We start from the raw sequence: 22151 nt of genomic DNA, 5'->3' as shown, positions 1-22151 counted from the left end.
GTCAAAAATTATCCTAATGAAGAAGACAGAAAATTAAATTACAGGATGAAGTGCATTATTCCTCATGAAGAGAGATGAGAAGGATCCTTAGGGATATGTGAACAGATACTACACCATAGAGGGTATATGTGTTTCTAAAAGTAAACCAATGCAAGCCACCATCATAGCAGACTAAGACTAAATAAGAATTAATAACTACAAAAAAGCACCTAATGAAGCTGATCACCTCACTCATGCCCAAAAGTTGGAGTGAACTAAAAATAGCACCCTGTCACTGATGAGGGAGATGGGAACCCTGCAGTTGGCATCACACTTTCAGAATGAAAGGTGGAGTGCTTTTCATCACTACAGAAACAGGACAAAGTTTGGGGCTCTAACAGTTGTTCAGTAGCACTATACCCAAAACCTTAGCCAATAAAACAAAAACACTCATCTACAGATGATATATTGTGATATAGAAAAAACTCAAGGTTTCTACAGAGGGAGGGAACCCCACTTTTTGATTACATGAATTCAGCAAAGCTGCCAGACTCAAAGATAAACAACAACAACAAAAACCCCTGCATTTCTACACACTAGGAATGATGGAGAATCTAAGCAGTTTGCTTTGTTTGTCTTTCCCTTTTTTTTCTTTTTTAATTTTTCTAGACAAATAAAGCACCATTTATAGGGCTGGAGAGGTGGTTCCGTGGGTAAAAAGCACTTGTTGCAATCACAAAGGACCAGGTTTGGTTTCCAGCACCCACATGTTGGCTCACAACCAGCAGTTCCAAAGGATAACCAACTCAGGTACCATGTACGTGGCACACATACATACATAAAGGTAAAACATTCATATAGATAAGACAAAATAAATAAATTTTTAAAAATTAAGTAGCATTCACAATAACACCAAACCATAAAATACTGTTATAAATCTAACACATAGATTCAGAATCTGTATAACAACAAATGAAAAATTCAAGAGGAAAAAGATCAAAGATCTTCTAAGTAAACAGAGCAGTCAGGAGACACAGTGTCACTAAGATGCTTCTCTGTTAACTCCTAAGAGCCACTCAGAATTTCTGAAGGGCTTGTGACACACATCAGCAAGCTGATTTTGAACTCTGTGTGGCTCCACAAAAGAAGACCACCACAGCTCTGTCAAAGATGCCAAGGCAACTCAAGATAGATGGAATGGCGTTTTCAATACCCAAACAGAAAACACAAGAAATCTGTATCTAAAAAAGTAGAACCTTGAGGAAAATTTCAAGCTTAAACTAACTCAAAAATACACCACACACCTAAATATAACATCCAAAATCATGAACTTTCTAGAAGAAAACCCAAAGAGAAGAAACCTTGGTTTGAACACAATCCTCCCAGAGTGGTCTTGGCTTGCACTGCATCACTCAGTGCATTTCATCCACATGGCTCCCAAACGGATTCATGGTGACATTGTCTCAATGGTTCCCCCAGAAGCCACTGAAAGTGCCCTGCTGCTGTGCTTTGGAAATGTGCTCTCAAGGTAAAATCTAATTCTGAAGACTTAATGTAAAAAGGAATATAAAATATTCCCCTACTCATTTTTACACCAAGAACATGCTGAAACAGTAATGTGCTAGACAGCTGAGTTAAATGGAAGACATTATTAAATTTAATTTTAAATATTTCTTTTTATTTGCCGAAATGTAGTCACTAGAATGTTTAAATTTAAAATGTTGCCTCCTATTACATTTCCTTTGAAAAGGTTTCAAAATTTTTATTTTATGTGCATGAGTGACTGCCTGCATGTCGGTACCACTATGTGCCTGGTGTCCATGGAGGCCTGGAAGGACAAGAGAGCCCCTGAAACTGGAGTTACAGATGGCTGTGAGCCACCATGTGGGTTCTGGTCATCGAACCTGGGTCTTCTCTCCTGCCCCTTTCATTCTATTCTATTAGGCAGCACTGCTGTAGGAAGCTGAGAATGTAAGCCATAGCAAAGGAAGCAAACTACAACAACAAAGAAGACTACAGAGGATATTAGTGCCACTAGGTCAGCTGTTGCCAAAAGCTTGTCCTGCTCTGGATTTTTCTGCTACATTAAAATGAATGACTTTATAAAGTTATTTCCCAAAGCATTTGTGACTTCCAGCTGACAGTGCCCTGACCCATACTCCATTCCAGCAGAATTTCCAATTCCATCTTTGAAAAAAGTAAAGCTGTGTTCACTAGGATTTTCACTGTCACTCTTTATACACTTCCTGGTTTTATAAACTAGTTCACTTCTGCTTTGCACAGATATTACACATATAACATTGTTCTCAAATAAAGTAGAATACACTTTAAAAGAGAATTTCTCACTGACATAATAAAGAAAATATTATTTTTCACTACAATGAAACTAGATAGTCACTTTTTAACTCAACTGCTGCTGAGGCCTTCCTTTGGCTAAGATGTCAAAGAGGCTTCAGCGCTGTCTTCATTGTTGCAGCTGTTCCACCGCTGCACCCGCCTATTGTGCTGGCTCACAGATGTGTGTCATGATGGAGAACAGTAGAAGCAAGCATTCACATGCCCACCTCCCCTGAGAAGCAGAGCCCCTCCCATGTAAAAGCCAGAAAAAAAGGACTGGGTTGGAAAATTTAAAAACATTGTGAGAACTTGTATAAACAGTTAAGTAGGTTGAGTGTCTCACTTCCCACATGTGAGGGACAACTAAGGTAGGAAGAGGCTTGCCAGCTGAGAGGTTCAATAAAGCTAAAACACCAAAACCAAGAAGGAAAACAGAGGTAACGAACTCTGGAGATCAGAGAGCACAAGAGACACATTAGATAGTGCAGGCTTCCTCCTAAGGGCAGGTGTTTAAAAATTGAAGAATAACATTATCCGCCCGACTCTTCTGTGGGATAACTATTTCAGGCTATGACTGATGGTGGCTTGGCCATGTGACATGTAAGAGGAAAAGAGAAATGGTGACAACCAGGAGCTGTATGAAAATAAAGCTGAGAAGATGTGAAGGAGTTAAGAGTCAAGGACACCAGTTTGCTAGCAGAAACAGGTGTTGACCATTGGTGTCACTTCTGGTAGAACAGTGGTTCTCAACCTGTGGGTCACGCATGACCCCTTTGGGGGTTACATATCAGTTATCCTGTATATCAGATATTTACATTACAATTTATAGAAGTAGCAAAAATATGGTTATGAAGTAGCAACAAAATAATTTTATGGTTGGGGGTCACCACAACATGAGGAACTATATTAAAGGGTCGCAGCATTAGGAAGGTTGAGAACCACTGTTGTAGAGCAGTAGTAGAAGAAAAGAGAAGCTCAAGAATGATTTCAGAAGTGCTACCTCAGATGCCTATGAAACACCTAAGAGAAAACGTTTAGAGGCCTACACTAGTCTACTATAGGGAAATAAGACAATGGGAGTAGATGGGTATGCGTAAGAATTATGTGTGGATAAGGAAAAAGTCAGGGCTGGAGTAGAGCTTTGAGAAACTTGAGGTCTGGGAGAAGGAAGTCTTTGAAGTAGAAAGGGATTAATAACAACAAAATTGCTGAGATATCAAACTAGAAAAATGAAACTTGTTCGTGGACTTTAGTGACACTGTGAAAGTTGTGAGGATGAGTAAGCATGTCTACCAGATGCTGGAAGCTTCCATGAGAAAACACAAGTGAGAATAATCAATATTGTCTCTGAAGGAGAAGGGAAATAAAGCAGGACCCGAAACAGATGTGAAACTGCGGTCCATGGACTTCATTCTGTTTACAATTTAAGTTGGATGAATACCTGGATTTCTTTTAATACTGATGAAATCTGTCTCACATCAAGAAGTTTAAAAAATATAAGACTCCAAAACCTCAATGTCCTTTGAATATGGAGTACAGGCAAATGTATGTGCCTCGGACTCTGAGAACTGGTGTCCCCACACCTATGGGGTGGCTATGGCTGTAGATCCTGCCAGGAGCCGCCTCCCATAGTCTTCCCATTTTTTTTTTGAGATTTGTTCTGTAGTCTCACTAACAATTCTGAAAAATTCCTAACATCATGCAATAAATTTGCTCTTTTTTTCTTTGATACAGCATCTCATGTATCTCAGGCTGGCCTCAAATGCTCTCTATAGCTAAGATGATCACAATCTTCAGATGCTCCTGCCCCCCAACTCCTGCATGCTGGGATGACAAGAGTGTGCCACCATGCCAGATTTATGTGACAATGGATATAGAACCTAGAGTTTCATGCCTGCCTCCTAAGAACTCTACAAATTGAGCACTATCCGTAGTCCAGTAAATATACTTTTAGCTTATGTAAGATAGTCAGTGTCTGTTGTTCCATTTATGCACCTGACTGTTCAAGTAACTATGACAAAAAGATAATGTACGGTGGAAGCGGCTACTGAGACATCAAGTTTAAAACTGTGGTATCATTAGTAGCATTAAGAAAGCAGATGCAGGACTACGTAACTACTTTTGTTTTATTTTGATTTAAACAGGGTCTCTGTATGTTTGTGTGTGTGTTTCAGGCTGGCTCTAGACAGGGTGTGTGCATGTGTATTTGTATCAGGCTGACTCTAGCTCTGAATCCTCCTGCCTCTGCCTCTTGAGTACTGGGATCATGAATATGGGCCACCATGATAGAATCTACATAAGTACTTTTTGAAGGAAAACTGAAGAACAGGGTAAGGTAGTTTGTCATTGGCCTATCAATTCATTGTCCTCTCTGATCTTTGAAATGAGCATCAATTTTACCGAGAGCTGAAAGAGTCCCCCTTAAAAATTCATAAAAGGAAGAAAAAAAGAGAGCAAGAGAGAAAATAAAACAGACGTTAAGAAAAAGTACATATGAATTAACTGTTTATAAGAACAAACAAAAATACACTGAAAACATAAAGAACTCTAACAACTCATAGAATGGTGACGGAACTATAAGATGAACAATTACCTGAGCAGACATTTCACCCAAAAATATGTGTAAATCTTTGAAAAGATGCCCATCATCAGCTAGCCAAAAAACAAATTAACATCAGTCTCATGAGAATGGCCACAAATAAAATGGGAGATGATTACAAGTGCCAGCAAGGGTGTGGAAGAACTGCATCTCTACATTATAAACAGACAAGTTCTAACAAGGATGCAGGAAAATCTGCAACCAATACACAAACACAAGTGACAACACAGACAGAGAAACTGTAACCCAGTTCACCACTAATAAGAGAAAATAAAACAAAGCTGGATATGGTAGTGTGCACCTTTAATTCCAGGACTTGGAGGCAGATGCAGGCATTGGATATCTGTGTGTTCGAGGTCAGTCTTGTCTACATAGTGAGTTCCAAGACAGTCAGAGCTACATATTGAGACCCTGATTTAAAAAAAAAAAAAAAAAACTAAAAATAAAATGTGGTGAGCTCACAAGTATTATACAGTATCCAGGTGTACAGCTGACAGATCTACTGGACAATCCACGGGAAGTGTATCCGTACACATCCACTTGGACTAACCCGTTTTTGCAGAGTTACGGGCCCATCTGTTCTTTGGATAGTCACTGTCAATTCTGTAAAAATCTTGTGAAATCATGACATTTCTCCCTTCTATAGTACCCAGCAGTGTATAAGCAGTGTATAAACCTGACTTTTCCTGCAAGGCAATGGGATACCTCCCCACACACCATGAAACTACTGTGTGAAAAGAATTCACTCAGTCAAGTCCTTGTTCTCATAGCCAAAATCTACATAAAAATAGTTCCCCACAAACTTTCTTATTGACAGTGCTTCCTGATAAGAAAGGAGCCTCAGACAGGAGGCAGTATGTCTGCTCTAACAGCAGACTCAGGAAGCTGTAATCTACGGCCCTTTGCTCTAAACAAACTACCAATATTCTGTATTACCCTTCACCTTGGTTTCAACTAACACGAGATCAGAGCCCAGGAAATTAACTGTTTAGACAGGAAAAATGCCAAGATTCAGAGAGAAAAATTCTCACCTGGTCACCCTGCTGGAGTCAAAAGCAAGGTCCACTGAAGAGATTCCTTTTAACTCAACCAGCTAGATGCTAATACAAATCAAGACTGCAGGTTAGTATAGCTACCATGATGTGTTCCCCGCCTGTGGGGAGCTTCACAGACATACCCCCTCTGAGACATAAGGTGCCTCCTTGTCAGATCCACTGGTTTTTTGTTTCGTGTGAGTCTGTGAAAATGCATGTCTGGCACTACTGTTACCGCCGATGGGATTATTAGTTTGTCTGTGTGCCTATATAAACCCCTTATGCTTTGTCCTTACCCTTATGCACTGCCTTATGCTTCTTGTTCTTCTCCCTTCTTTTATCTTCCCCAAAGGAATATAGAAACATGCAGGGGAAACGCACCTGAGTTAGTTCGTTCTACCCCTCAGATCCCTTTTCCAAGCCAGTTTTCACTAGTAGACGTCCTGTTCTAAACCCTGAGGGAGTGCTGAGCCTGGTACTCAGTAGCTCCCAATAATAAAATAAAACAGTTTGGTAGTTTCTTAAAAAGCTAAACATAAATTTAACATTAGAACTAAAACTACCACTTTTAGGTATCCATCCAAGAGAAATGAAAACATGAAGACGATGGTGGACAAATTTCACATAAACATTCTAATGTCTTCAAACTACCAGGTACTGAATGAACTCACATCTATAAACAATGCAATATTATTGGGCAATAAAAAGGAAAGGAATAGTAATATACACTACAACATGGATGAACTTCAACAATTTATGTTAGTCAAAGTAATAGGTCACAAAAGGGCACAAGCTATCCATTGCTGGTTCTGTATTTACTGTATTAAGAACTAGGACTGTAGTTTAGTGGTAGAGTATGTGTTTATACCTACAAGATTTGGGTTCAATATCCAGCATGAAGGGAGGGGGGAGGGAGAAGAAAGAAGGGAAAAGGAGAGGTGGAGGGAGGAAGAGAGAGAAAATATGCAAATACAAATCAGAAGTGGTAATACACATCTGTAATTCCAACAATCAGTTGATCTGGAAGGATTGGGAGCTTGAGGGCAGCATGGACTATATATAGTCAAATACTGTCCTAAAAAAATAGACGAAAAAATACTTTGGTAAAAGGCAGAAAACTAGCTAGTGGTATTCAATATACAAAGGTCTAAATGAAGGTAATACAAAAAAAAAAAAACATAGAAGTTTGACTGGGCTTAAAACAGACTTGTCATATAGGATACAAGGCCAGTTAGTAGCACCCTCTGAAGCACAGTTAAATATACTTCAAGACAAGAGTCTCTTCTTAGCACTGGATTCCATCCCAAGCACCAGGAAAAGAAGTAACTAAATAAATAAACCCTCACAAAAGCACTAGTGTGAGACCAAAACAGGACGATATCCTTGGTAGGTTAAGGGCTCTGTTTGCAGTTAGGACAATTAAGAGTAAGTTCCTGTTTGTCCTGTGTTAAATCCTTGCAAGTTAAGGTTTCTATTTGTAATTAAGAAGAAGTTCCTGTTTCTTAGGTCTCATGTAAACTGCAAAACATGTTTTCCAGTCTGCACTAAATGTGTGACCTCATTCACATGATGTATATCCTCACCGTTGTTCCTTCCTGGACAACAGCCAACCCCCCCCCCCATAACACTTTATCGTTCCCACAAAAGGGACCTCAAGAAGCCAGCAGGGGCTGCTCTCTAAAATTCCGACTTAGGGGAGGGGCAGTCAGACTGGCCAGTCCCAGGTGCACCCCCCAAATACAGCTTGCTTTAATTGGATAATCGTGGATTTAGTCTTTTTCCTTGCAATTTTCAGAAAATAAGTAATTTAATAACTTCTAAGGCAGACAAAGTTCCCAGCTACCTTGAATAATCAAAGATTCTCTAACATTCCTATCACCACAAGTAAAGAGCATTATTCTTTTTTAAAGAGATAACTGGTGACTTCACTGTCCTTTTCCCTCCCTGACACCCTCATGAATCCTATCAATCTGGGGCAAAGCAATTCACTTGTAATTTAAAATTACTGTCTGCTTATAGAGGGCTTTATTTGTTTGGGGGGGGGGGAACTTGATCATTAGATAAGAAAAGACTTATCGGTGAACTTTGAGAATAATTTACAACAGTTTGGTTCCTTATTTTTCACTTATGAGCTCCTGGCTAACCTCCACTCAATAACCATGCTATCTAGGTACTCCTCCTAAAACAGTTGACAAGGGAGGCTAAGTGTGGAGCTAATCAAGTTGACCAGATCAGGAATCTGCTGAAGTGCTACTCACTGGGTACACCAATGAGGGGCTTTCTTGATCAGACTGTCTGAAGCAAGAGGACCCACCCAGATCAAAAGACACAGAGGAAGGAAGCTTTTGCTATTTGCTTTCACTCTTGCCGGCAAGCTCATCCATCCTGTCGCTGCTACATTCCTTCAACGATATTAGAACCAACTTCTTCAGGCCTCCGACACAGAATGAAGACCAGCAGCTCCCCAGGAATCCCCCAAGCCTCTGGCACAACACTGGTATCGCTGAGGCATCTAGCCTCACAGGCTGAGCAGCAAGCGGCTTCTCAGTCTCTCCAGCGTGACATACCTGGACTGGCCTATGCTATATAAGCTGTTCTAACAATTCTCTTGAATACACATATTCATTCTTGTTAAGTTGGGAGCATAGACCCCAGGCCCTCGCATCCATCCTAGCACCCAGGCCTGAGAGTTGTATTGGTCTGGACTCCAAATCCCAGCATGCCAGGTCTTGACCCCTCCCACAGGGTATTTATGCGAGCTCCCAAAGGAGAAACACGTGGTGTCCCATGCCGTGGGGGGTGGGGGGGATCCGTGGAGGGGCCTCCTGGTTTCCCCTCAGGGCCACCCAAGAGCACAGAAATTCCATTAAATCTGGATATTTTTTAATTTGGCTTGTTGTGATTTGGCTTGATTGGGATTTTTGCATCGGCAGGGAGCTCGAGTTAGGAAAAATTTCTAACAATTCTATCAGTTGTTCCTTTGAAAAACTCTGACCTATACAAAACAAGCACCTTGCATACTCCCCTGTGCCAAAGGTAGGCTGATCTTCTTACTCTGCATATCCCAGCTGGCCCTGCAGTGGGGGGGATGTAATTATACATTATCGAAGCTGGCAAAATACAAGTTTGAGCAAATGTTTATATAAAAAGTAAATTACAAAAAAAAGTTAAATGTTTTCATACAATTTAAGATGGTTTACTGAAAACAAGAAAAGTAGATGTGAGACCTACTATAAGAGACTTAGGAGAAGTTAAGACATTAAAATATGACTCATAGATTTTGTCTTTTAGATCTCCCTTCAGTTTAGGGCTGGAGAGATGTGTGGTTCCAGGGTCAAGAGCACTGGCAGCTCTTACATAAGACCCAGGTTCAGTTCTAGCACCCATATGGCAGATAATAGCCGTCCAACTGTCTGTAACTACAGTTCTAGGGGATCTGATACCCTTTTCAGCTTCAAGCTAACTTCTAGATGCATGCACTAGGTACACAGACATACACAGAGGCATACACATAAACATCAAACTTGACATCATAAATACATGGTGTGTACAAGACAATCTGATATATAAAGCCAATCTATGCATTCCAGCAATATCAGACTGTGGCCCAAGATCAAGTGTTTGGAGCCCAATACCACTGTTAGTTCGGATGAAAGAATTCTCTGTTGGGATGGGGAGACACTGCGACTGTTTGCCCACTGGGTGATCAGACCACCTTTACTCCAGTAGTGATAATCAAAATGACACAAGAGCACTGTACAGTTACTCCAGTTTGATGTGGGATTCCCCTCTGTATGCTGTGAATATGTTTTATTACTACTATTGGTTAATAAAGACGATGCTTAGGCCTATGGCAGGGCAGAATAGAGCTGGGGGGATAACTAAACTGAATGCAGAGATATCAAGAGAGTAGGCGGAGTCAGGGAGACAACACATAGCTGCTGAAGGAGCAGGAACCTTACTGGTAGGCCTCAGTCTCATAGTGATACACAGATTAATAGAAATGGGTTAATTTAAGATGTAAGGTTAGTTAATAAAAAGCCTGAGCTAATAGGCCAAATGGTGTTGTAATTAATATAGTTTCTGTGTGATTATTTGGGTGCGGGCAGCCAACAATGAAAGCGCAGTCTCCACTGACATCAGCTGAGAGCCACAGCTCTGTATCAGTTGATGTGAACAAACAGCCATATATTTTGATTAAAGTATTTAGGAAATCACTTTTTAATGTTTTTTTGCTATATTAACTGTCTTCATTACCTAACTACTCTTGTTCACATGAAGTCACTGACGCTGACTTTTGTACACTTATCAGGAGGTCAAAACACAATCATTCAACATGTAAACTGCCAAGGAAGATAGCTTTACTAGATTTTCAGTGATTCTCAATTTTTTCCAGGTCTTTTTCTAACATAAAGATAGAGGCACAGTTTTACCAACTAGGTCAGCCCAGGAAGCAAAGGTTGAAGGGACAAAGGGACACAGGAAAGCAGAAAAAACAGTTCCCAGCAGGTGGGAGAAGCACAAGGACAACACTTGCTGTCAGTCTTGTCTACTAGGTCTCATTCCCAGGGAAGTTCACTGCATGTTCACAGCAGCATACAAAAGAGGCTAGCACATGTAAATTCTACAAGTTTTAATGTTTACTAGAGAGTGGGTGGTCAAGGTAAATGACTGTTGATTCATTTATGATGCACAAAAATTAAAAAATTTAAAAACCCAACTGAAACAAGTCTTTAAGTGAGAAAACACAGTAACCCATCCAGCAGTGGCTGGTCAACTAAGAGTTCACACGAATGAATGAGAGGGTTCAGTCAACAAGAAAATCAAAACCCCAACACTTGGGGTAGGACGCCAGTTCAGACACGGCATGGGAGACGAAACCACTGAAAACGCAACATGCCTTAAAAGTAAACACAAAAGTTATGACAGTAAGTAAGTCCGTAAGCAGGGCTTACAAGTCCATGGACTAGCATGAGTGTGTCAAGATCCACTGGAAAATGTCTCCTCAGGAAAAAGGGTTTAACTGGGTTTACTAAATAAGATCCCGACTGGTAAGACAAGGATATGAAAACATGTTAACTGAGTAACATGGCAAATACAAAGAGGAGAAATGCTGGATGGATGGAAGGAGGGATAACTCATCTGGATGTAGTACAGAAAACATCTCTAGGGAAAAGAAAGTAAGATACTATTCAAGGGGGAAAGGACATATTAGAAGCTTTAAAACGAACAGGGGTCAAAACTGTCAAACAGTACAAGGTGACCTTAGAATCCACACTAAGCATGACTATTACTCGTCCGATGAAAATCATTTTAAGGGTGCATTTTATGCACCATGGGATAGAGCAGGGAAAAGGTAAGAAGGCTCGTTTTATGCTGCAATGATCTCAGTGGGTATTTATGAGAAATGTAATTAAGTACTACACATAAAAAATATTGAGACAAGGATAAACACACGATAAAAACATATTAGCTAGAAAGGATATGGCTTATTCCACAGATGAATCCTAAGGGTTAAGGAGAACATGCAGATCCTACAAACAAACCACTAGTGTTGTTTGTGGCAACCACTATCATAAGCACTTTATAAATGTTTTCCTAAGTTCAAGAATTCTATTATGTTGATACTGTTTTAAGTACATTTACTTGTTTATTTTACATGTGTGTGCACACACACATGCACACATGTGCCACAGCACACATGTGGAGGTTAGAAGACAACTTTCAGAAGTTCTCTCCTTTCACCATGTGGGTCCTGGAGATCAAACTCCAGTTGTTGAGCTTGGAAGCAAGCACCTTTACCCATCTCACTGGCCCCCAACAGATACTGTTATTTGCCCCCAGCTTACCAATGGAGATAAAGAAACACATATTTATACAAAGAGTAAGTTGTAAAGCTCAGAGGGGCATCAGAGCAGCCCTTCCCCAGAGTTCATGTTCCTCGGCAGCTCAATGGTCTAGAAATAATCAAGACTCTGAGAATAACTGATAGACCTTAAGGGGGTGGGGCTAAGGAATTAATTTCTGAGGGCAAAATTTCAAGATGCTTGATATTCTGAAGGTTTTATACACACACGTACATGTGTACACACATACACATGCTTAAGAAAAAGAGCTGATGAAGTAGTTAGTCACTGAAGAGTAACTGCCTGGGGCACAATACTGTTAAGGATAATATCTGGAAAACTACCTATGCACACCCAAAGCCTTCTTCACATCAGAATTTAAGAGCAGAGGCAACTAGAGAAGACAGACACACATTACTTAGAACAAGGCAAGAACATATCAGGAAGAGACATTTTAATGTACTATAGATCTTAGCGATTACCTCAGATCTAAGCATTACACTGTCTGCATTTTCCAAATGTACTATATCAATTAGAATTATTTAGTGTGTTTATGGAGGAGTGTCCTATATCAATTAGAATTATCTAGTACGTTTATGCAAGAGGCCCATTCCGGAACCCATCCCAGATTCTAAAAATCTGGAGGTAGCACTCAGGAAAATAGCATTTTAATACTCCTTCTGGGTATTTTTTTTTTTCTGAAAACATACACATACACAAAACCAAAAACCTGAGGTCTGCTTTCTTTGACATCACTGACTTCTAAAGGCTTTAGCTCCTTTCCTTTGTAATTGGACTGTCTTCTAGACTCTTAGCCGACTAGGCTTGATTTCTGTTTGTGTCTAAAATTCTTGGGCTGATCTGTAATAACCTAAACTTGGTTTTAGAGTTTTCAGCATTGAAATTCAAATTAACAACAATATTGACAGAGGAACTTTAAAAAGCTCTAGTTCTTTTCCTAGGCATTAAGATTCTCTGCTAAATATAAAGCAAGGTTGATGGATACTGTGCTGAACAGACGTGCCAATTCTTCCACTGCTGAATCTCTGCAGCACAAGATGGTTTATATGGTGAATTTACTAGCTCAAGTCCTGTTTATTGATTTTCAAATAGAAGGCACAAATGTACTAGAGTTTTGTTTTCATCTACCACAAAAGTTTATCTTTTCCCTTTATTTTTATTTAATACATATAGCTGTTTTGCCTGCATGTATGTCTATGCAACAAATACATGCAGTATGGAAGCTAGAAAAAAAGGCATCAGATAATGAGACTGGAGTTACAGATGGTGAGCCATGTGGGTGTTAGGAACTGAACCTGGGTCCTCTGAATGAGCAGCCAGTGCTCACTTTTAAATATTTTATTTTATTTTATGTGTATGAATGCTTTGCCTGATGTATGTCTGCACGACATGTGTGCAGTGCCTGAGACGGCAGAAGAATGTGTCAGATCCGCTGGGACTAGAATAATAGACAGTTGGGAACTCCCATAAAGTTGCTGGGAATCGAACCCACGTCCTCTGGAAGAAGACGTTAGAAGTCAATGTTTTTAACCCCTAAGCTATCTTTCCAGACTCATAAGGGATGTTATAAGGAAATGGTAACCATACTAGAGGGCAAGTGTGAGATAGGCTCTAGTTGCTACAATAGTTAGAAAATCACCTAACATTCTTTATTCCCTTTGGACTTGATGAGAAATAGCAAAGAGCAAGCTGCTTTAATTAAAGCTTACTTCTACAGTGCTATTCTACCATCTTTCTGGCTTGCCTGAGGTGACTAGGATTAAGAAACCAGTGTTAAATTACAGTGTGGGTCTTTTGCCATTTCTTACAAATTGATCCTCGAAGAAAAGAGTAGGCAATGAGCTCATTTCTGTATCACTGAGTAACTCCGCACACACTCCCAGACTCAGTGTGTTTGAATGCCCTCCCTGTTCAGTCCCTTCAAGGAACCCCGTGCACACACGATCCAAGTACTTGCTTGTCTTATAGATGATTCCCTCTTGTGTTCCACTTGCTCTCTTAACTGACGGTACAGGGACAAACATGAAATGCTTGACAGTGCACTCAGATCTCTCTCTTGTCCAGAGAACCAAAAGAAGCACTATCACCACTAAGCAAGCTTTAGATAAAGAATCAGTTCAACAGCACCATGGTACACCGCACCCATCCACAAGTCAGTGTTAATAGGGACAAGGAGACTACAGAACTCAGCAAGGCAGACAGAGCAGATGGGGGAAGCGAGAAACATAAAGCAGGCAAGTAAAATATAGCTGAGACAAGAGACCACATATTCCAGAATAGAAGGCAGAGACTATCTTCTAAGATTCCTAACAGTGTTCTTCATTTAAGGGCTAGTTTCCTCCAACCTCTACCCATGCACCCTGGCAAGTGTACATGTAAGTACATGCATGCACAGAAACACACACACAAATAAATAAATGAATAAATACATCTAGTTTCATCAGTCCCAAACAGTTGTATACCTATAACATTTCTCTTTGAGGCTAAATAAGTTCTAATTAAAACATTATTTAGTTTAGAGTACACACCAAGAAAAGGAATTCTGAAACCAGATAAATACAATAAAAAAAAATGTAGCAGGAAGAAACTGAAACCACAGGTAGCTGAAAAGATGAATTTGGCTTACCAGGAAGCTCCACCGATATTTATCTTATTCCTGCCACTGAAACAATTTCAAATGCATTTTTTTCCAAAGCAAATTATCAATGCTAACAATTAAAAATACTTCAGATTTCAAAGACAAAATCACATGATCTATCTTGTGTTAATACCACAGAGCTGTGACATTTAAAATCTCTATCACACAGCTAAAGATAAGTAGTCCCATAACTAGCCGTTAACTTGATAAACCTTTCTGGTCCCCACACTAAAGGTAATGATATCTAAAGCTCTCCCTCTTTTATTCTCTAGATCTCTCATTTATTCCCCCAGGAATAATTTCAGAAATACTTTCTTTGAAGTCAGTTTCCTTCTAAGTCCAAAATAAGACTGCCATGAGCTCCAATTCATCGGTAAGCTTGCACTAACACCAACCAAGACTAATATGATGCTGAATATAGGTGTAATTTTGGCCATCTAACATCATTCCGCTTTGGATGTATGTATGAGCTATGTATCAGCTGGGCAGTGGCAAGCATCTCTGGTCCCAGAAGTCAGAAGTCGAGGAAAGAGAATCAAAAAGAATTCAAGTCAATCTGGGCTACAGAACCTGTTTCAAGAGGTAAGAGTGGGAGGGGGTAGGGAGGAATCATCTTAATTTTACCCATTTATAGAAAACCTCACTATCATTGCTAAATTTCACTAGCAATGTTTAACAAGTACTAACATCATAATCTCTTACCTAAGAAAAGCTTATTCATGTTTTGTTGCTGTTTTGGTTTTGTGAGTCAGGGCCTCTTGTAGCCCAAGCTGACCTCAAACTCACTATCTTAAGGAAGATGATCTTGAACTCCTAATCCTCAGGACTGTTGGGTTTGTTCTGTGTTGTGTTGTTACTTTTAACTTCTTTTTGTTGTTGTTGTTTTGAGACAGTGCATGCACCACCACCTCCCAGTTCAAATTCTTATAACAAGAAAACTTAACTGGGATTTTTTCATAAAACATTCTATGTGTACCAAAAAAATTCTGAAATACTAAAGAGGCAGAAGACTGAAATTCCTGATCCAACAATTGGTGCCTATGGTGGTTTAAATGAAAATGTCCCCCTCGGGCTTGTGTATTTGAAAGATATTACCAGTTAGTGGTGCTGTTGGGGAGATCTGGGAGGTGTGTTGTTGCTGGAAGAAGTATGCCACTAGAGGTGGGCTTTGAGAGTTTAAACAGTCCAGTCATTCAGTCATGTCTAGTTTGCTCTCTCTGCTTTGTGCGTATAGGAAAGGATGTGAGCTCTCAGCACTGCACCATACAGCTGCCATCCTGCAGGCATGCCTCCCCACCATGATGGACTCTTCCCTCTGGAACCATATACCAAAATAATCCTCCTGCGAGTTGTCTTGGCCATAGTGTCTTATCACAACAACAGAAAAGCAGCTCACCCAGAGCCTTTCTGTGCAGTTATACCACAGAACAACAGTCCCTAGCAAAGAGGACGAGGAGTCCCCACAGGTGGTGATGGATGCCTAAGTTCTGGTGGGAGTTACAAGAACTAAACATGGTAAAATAGAACGATACACATACGTTGTACCAATATCAGTCTCTAGGTTTGGGGTTTTCTGTTTTGTTCTGTTTGCTCAGGGGTTTGTTAATGTTGGGGCCTTCCTTGCACAAGCTAGGCAAGCACTGCACCACTAGGTTATGTCCCCTCCTTTCTGCACCATACTCAAGTTGTGTGACATAACTGACAGGAGAAGCCAGATGAAGGGGACAGCACTCGCTTCTAGTTCTGCAGCACTTTGTGAATGACACAACATAGTAAAAGCACTCTAAGGGCTCTAGTGAAGCAATCCCACCAAATGGGTTCTCTTTTCATCCCCATTCTACAGATGAGGAAACTGAGATAGAGACGTTTAAAACACTTGCTCGAGGTTACACAGTGGTGAGAACTGGTTTTGACACAGGTGGAATGACTCAAAGTGTGGATTTATTTGAAAGGCTGCAGAGTCACTGAAGGATTACAGGAAAAGTATGGCTGACAATCAAATTCACATTTTACTTTGGCAAGATCCCTCAGGTCCCAGTGTAGAATGACTAACGAAAACACGACTGCGTGCAACAAGATCAGTTAGGGGACTGATGTGATGAGTCAGAAACAATGAATTAGGAGAACAGCAAGAGAATGAAAGGAAGTATAGGCAGACAGCAAGACCAACTCCATCTCATGACTGCAAGGCTTGACCAGCCAAGCCAAGAGCTTCAGAATTGACCACAGTTACTACTTCTTATCAAAATTACAAGGCAGATGATTCCAGTATTACATCATCCTCATTTAAGCAGAACCCACAAACATTTGCTTTTTCCCTGTATTAAAAAAAAAAAAAAAAAAAAAAGGAATCTTGGGCCAGCAGGTCAAGGGCCACCTGCTAGCAAGCCTGAAGACCTGAGTTCAATCCCCAATACCCCCATGATGGAAGAAGAAAGAGCCAACTCCTGTGAGCTGTCTTCTAAATTCCATGTGTGCACCATGGTAGGTGTCTTTATTCACACATAATAGATAAATAAATGCAAAAGAATGTGACTATATTCATTAAAGTCACTGTTCCTTTGCACCTCCATACTGTCCCTTGAACATGAAATTTACTAATGGTTCTAACACACCACATATGGGCCTCTGAACAATAGATGGACCGAACTACCAAGTATACTGCCTTAATTTGCTTCTGTTTGCTATGATAAAGACACATTACTAAAAGCTATCAACAGACAGACAGAACTACCAAGTATACTGCCTTAATTTGCTTTTGTTTGCTATGATAAAGACACATTACTAAAAGCTGTCGACGGACAGAACTACCAAGTATACTGCCTTAATTTGCTTTTGTTTGCTGTGATAAAAGACATATTACTAAAAGCAATGTGGGTAGGAAAGGGTTTATTTGGCTTACACGTCCACATCACAGGCCATCATTCAGGGAAGCTAAGACAGGAACACAAGAACAGGAAACTGGAGGCAGAAAACCAAGTAAAGACCACAAAGGGACCTCATCACTGGCTTGCTCTTCGTGGCTTGTTCCTTACACTTTCTTATGCTTTGGAGGGCCAACTGCCCAGGGGTAAAATTGCTTGCACAGCAAACTGGACCCTCCTCTTGTCAATGTGTAATCAAGAAAATGCCCCACAGGCAATATGATTGAGGTATTGTCTCAATTGAGGTTCCTCTTCCCATTTAACCTCAACCTGTGTTACAGTGACAAAAACCTAAGGCCTATATCTAGTAAATATTTTAATCATAACCAACAACCCAATGAAACTCTTAAATGGCCTCAGAATGAACTAGAATCACTTTATCACTTAAAAAGACTCAGGTGCACCTGTCTTAAGAGTCAAAAAAAAAAAAAATTAAAATAGTCCGTCACAGCAGAGCTAAACTATTGCTTTATAAATCACTTAAACTGCAATTTTTATCTTTAGTTCACAAATGCTTTTTAAAATAAGCCTACTATGTGTTCCCTAAATCACAAGAGTCCATAAACAGTGTTTAACTAAAACCTACACGTTTTACAACCGATAGTCACTGAGAGTCTCTACTCTGCACCTATGGATGGATCCTCAGTCTAAGAGAAGGCCGTCTTGGGTACAGCTGTGTCTAGGAATCTGAGCCACACAGATTGTTAGTACTAGCTGGAGAAAAATGCCAGACTGACAGGCTGACATTTGAGAGAACTATAGTGTGGCAGAATCTGCTAAAATGATGGTTTAAAATGATAAGGAAACCTCCAAAGTTTCTATAATGTAGCATGAATGGTGGTTACTCTTTGGTCTCTGCTATTTGTGGGTCAGATTTGTTTTCATGGCTGTAGGTTTGATACACACACAAGCATACTTCATATTTAACTGCATAAATGAATATGTGTGATATGAATATGCTATGCTTTTTATTCATAACAGTTTTATACAAAGTTGTACTAAATTGAAAAGGAAAAAGAAAAACCAGTAGTTGACAGAAAAATCTAGCCAAAGAACAGAATAATAAGAGTCTGGAAGCCAAAGTACCTACATAAAGCAAGAACAAACAAACAAAACCCAGCATGTTTTTACTGGGCACGTTTAATACTGATCTATAATGGTCATCATTTCATAGAGTTGAGAAGTACACCAACTCCTATTTATGAAAAATAACATTCTGTGATAAATTTATACTTTCCAAGAGAAATAACCCAAGCTTAAAGAACAGAATACAAAAACAAGAGAAAAGCTGCAGGCGATGAACCCCTCGGTAAACCTGCTGTTGATAGAAACAAGGTAGCCAACTGAACTTTGAAACCAGAGACAGAACTAATATGACACATAGGAAGACTCGAAAAGAACAAATTAATATACAATGACGCAAGCAAGAATACCCACCAACACTTAGTAGAAAATTGCCAGGACAGAAGAATGAGGTCTTTGTTACAATGTGTGTTATAACTACAAAAATAGAGATATTAAGTTTCTACTTGGGCTAGAAGCTGAAATGCACCCAGCAGTGCAAATAAAGCCTTTGGAAAGGCATTCAACACATTGCTACGGGTTCCTTTTCTTAATGCACTTTCCTGACTGAACAGTGTTCCGTATATGCAGCAGTTTGGTTAAAAACAGCTTGCATTTTCAACTTCCCGTAATAAAGGCCACATTTTTTAGAAATGATCAGATTAAAATAAATACGTCTTTACAGTTACAGGATGAAATTTTAAGCTGGACAGGCACCAATGCCCTGGTTCTCTACTCTTTTTCGTAAACCATATGACTTCCACATGCTGAGAATGTTTTATGCTTTAGCCTGCAGTAAAGGCTTTACATCATTTTAATGCCCCAGTGCTCAAAATGCAACAGAATCAGCCCAATGAATGCAAGGGCTATTTCCTGGTGTACATGGAGGTTTGGGGGGTTTTTTTTGTTGTTGTTTTTTTTTTTTTTACCATTTTTACCATTTTATGACTCTAGTCAGAAAAAGTTTAACAAATGCTTTTCCCATAAATAACTTCACATTTCCATTGGAGAATATAAACAAAAAGATTTCAGGAAACGATAGATGAAAAATACTCATTTTTCTAGATTGGAGCATTTCAATTTGACATATCTAAAATGATTATTAAACAATTAAAAATTCCATGACTATTAGAATATATTTCAGAAAAACACAAGTAAGCAACTATTATATTGTTACATGAAATTTTCTTCCAATTTTTGAAAATTAATATTTTAGGTTAAGATAAAGCTTAAAACAAGTAATTCTGAAAATCCGGGTCTTCAACAAACCAAAGGCTCAGCTTGGAACAGTGCATTCTATATCTGAAATTCTATTCAGGTCAATTTAAATACATAATGCTCGATTTCATGCTAACAGTTCCCTTATCTGTGTGAATGATCAACAGCAGAAATTTCAAACCAAAGGCTAACTCCACCAGAAAATTCCAGTGTATTTGTGTGACTTTCAGATGCTATGGAATCTACAAGCCCCTTCCTGATAGGTGAAACATTCAAGAACTGATGCATTTTTGATCAAATATATAAATACATTAAACTCTCAAGTTAAAATAGAAATGATGCCAATTACTCTTGGTTATTTAAAAGTCTGTGCTAGCACAAAATTATCACAGAGAGTGACTGAAGAAGTTGTATTTTGGACTGAGGGAGTACAAAATGCATGATTTTAAATTCTCCTGGTGTAATGTCATTAAATATTCAAGACTGTGAGAAACAAGAGATGTTTCATTCCAACTCTAATTGAAAATTGAAAAATAAAATCAGATTTCTTAAACTTGACTTATAAGCATAATTCAACCAGATCTAGCAAGTTAGTAAGTTTAATGCAAAACACTGAGAGCCTTATGTGATAATTACTTGTGGCATAAATGCAAAAAAGCAACAAATTCGGGTCCTTTGCACTTAATGATGCATTTTATAGTGCAACCACAAAAAGCACGACCCATATTAGCACAAACTAAGCAAAAAAAAAAAAAAGGCACAGGAGGTATTATGTCCATCAGGAAGAGAAACGTTCTGTGCCAAGGAAGGAAGGAAGGAGGGGGGAGAGGAAGGAAGGGAGGGAAAGATAGGAAAGGAGAAGGCAAAGAGTTCCATTATCTGTAGGTCCCCAGAAAAAGGAGCACGTGACTATACCCTATATAACACACGAGGTCTTTTCTTAAAGCTTCAGACAACATAGCAATCACTTTTATCATTCAACTTTACATAGCGTGTATCCGTCCTGCTAAGTGCATTCTCGGCTTCGCTCACCCAATGCTCCCTCACTCTTCCATACCAGTTTCCAAGCAAATGTGAGACAGAGCAGGGTGGGGTAGACGAAAAATCCATGCAGCGCCTTTCAGCGCACCACCAAGCCTCTTCCCCGAAAATAATTTCCAACAGTTTTTTCAACTATGAAAATAAGTCGCCCTGTCTACCTCGGGGCACACTGCAGATACTCGCCTCATTAGTAGACACAGATGCATATGCCATTTAGCACTCCAGACTCCCAACCCCACGTCCCGGAATTTTAAATAACTGGCAAGTCACTGAGCATGAAGATGACAGGCTACCTTTACTTACTGTTTCGGGGTGAAGGTGGGCGGAGGACTCCTTTCAAAGTAGCCCCAATAGTGTAACCAAAACACGGTTCCGGAATAAAATCTTAAGAGACACTTCCTTTCCCACCTTTAACTGCCGACTTGAGGAGGCAAAGATGCATCTCCACAACACATCATCGGTACACTGCCAGGAGTTTGGGGTGGAGACTGGCCCAGAGGAGGGCACGGAGTGGGAGCTGGGCCCCCAGACACGAACGAGTTGCTGACGACCCCCCACACACACACACACACACACTCCAAAACCCTGCAAGGTCCGGAGAGCCAAAGTCCAGCCCGGGACTCACGCGTGCTTCCCAAACCCAGGCCGCTTATCTTCGACTCCGGCTATCTAACTTACCATCTACAGACATTCCTTCGAGACGAGCCCAGCACCCAAGTACACGTCACAGTTTAAAACACAGCGAGACACTCCCCAAACAAACCAGCACACCTCGAAGCCACCTCGCAGTTTCTCAAACTCGCAAGCAGGAAGACCCCACCTCCAGAATTCAAACCTTCCGCCGGTCCTGGAGACCGGGGAGAAGTTAGGGAGCCGTCCTCGTCTCTCTACGCCCGCCCCTCACAAACTGCCCCACCCCACAACCCGCGCACCACCGCCCCCTGGGGAGTCCCCCCCTCCGCTTGCCCGCTTCCCCCCCCAAGCCTGGCCACTCCAGAGACCCATCTGTGGCGCCTACTCACTTTCTCTCCCCCAAAACCCCTCCGAAACATTTTTCTCCCCCTTAAAGTAATGCAAGAAGTGAGGAAAGAGACTTAAGGCAGTCTGGTCGCAAACGACCCCACTCACCTCGGAAGCCCAGCTGAGTTCTCTGCACCAGGCTCAGCCCCCTCCCCAGCGTCCCAGAGCAAGGCTGAGGGAGGGAGGGAGGAGGAAGGCGGGAGGGGGAGGGGATCTTCACCGCGGGGCGCCCTGCGGGAGGGGCTGAGGAGGGCTCCAGGCCCAAGCAGGAAGAGCAGCGGGGGGAGGGGAGCCCCCTATCTCCCAGTCTCCCCCTGAAAACCTCCCTTGTCTCAATCACATCAGACTGACTGTCTTTGTCTGGCTGACAACCGCCATATTGATAGCAACAGCCCCGCTCCCACCTGCTGCCGCCGGGCATCCCTGGGAGTT

General features: G+C 40.6%; 1 protein-coding gene across 1 annotated transcript in view; it reads right to left on the bottom strand.

Moving 5' to 3' along the window:
• Positions 1 to 22113, bottom strand: part of Hmbox1 (homeobox containing 1) — a 136399-nt gene extending 114286 nt beyond the window's left edge. Inside the window, exon 1 of the mRNA XM_026783169.1 lies at positions 21828 to 22113. The gene's annotated coding sequence lies outside the window, so the exon portion shown is untranslated. The remainder of the gene's footprint in view (positions 1 to 21827) is intronic.
• Positions 22114 to 22151: the final 38 nt, after the last annotated feature.

This window comes from Microtus ochrogaster, chromosome 17 (assembly GCF_000317375.1).
Source record: "Microtus ochrogaster isolate Prairie Vole_2 chromosome 17, MicOch1.0, whole genome shotgun sequence".
Classification (NCBI taxonomy): Eukaryota; Metazoa; Chordata; class Mammalia; order Rodentia; family Cricetidae; genus Microtus; species Microtus ochrogaster.
Note: the sequence above shows the minus strand (reverse complement) of the source record. Positions and strands in the feature narration are given on the sequence as shown.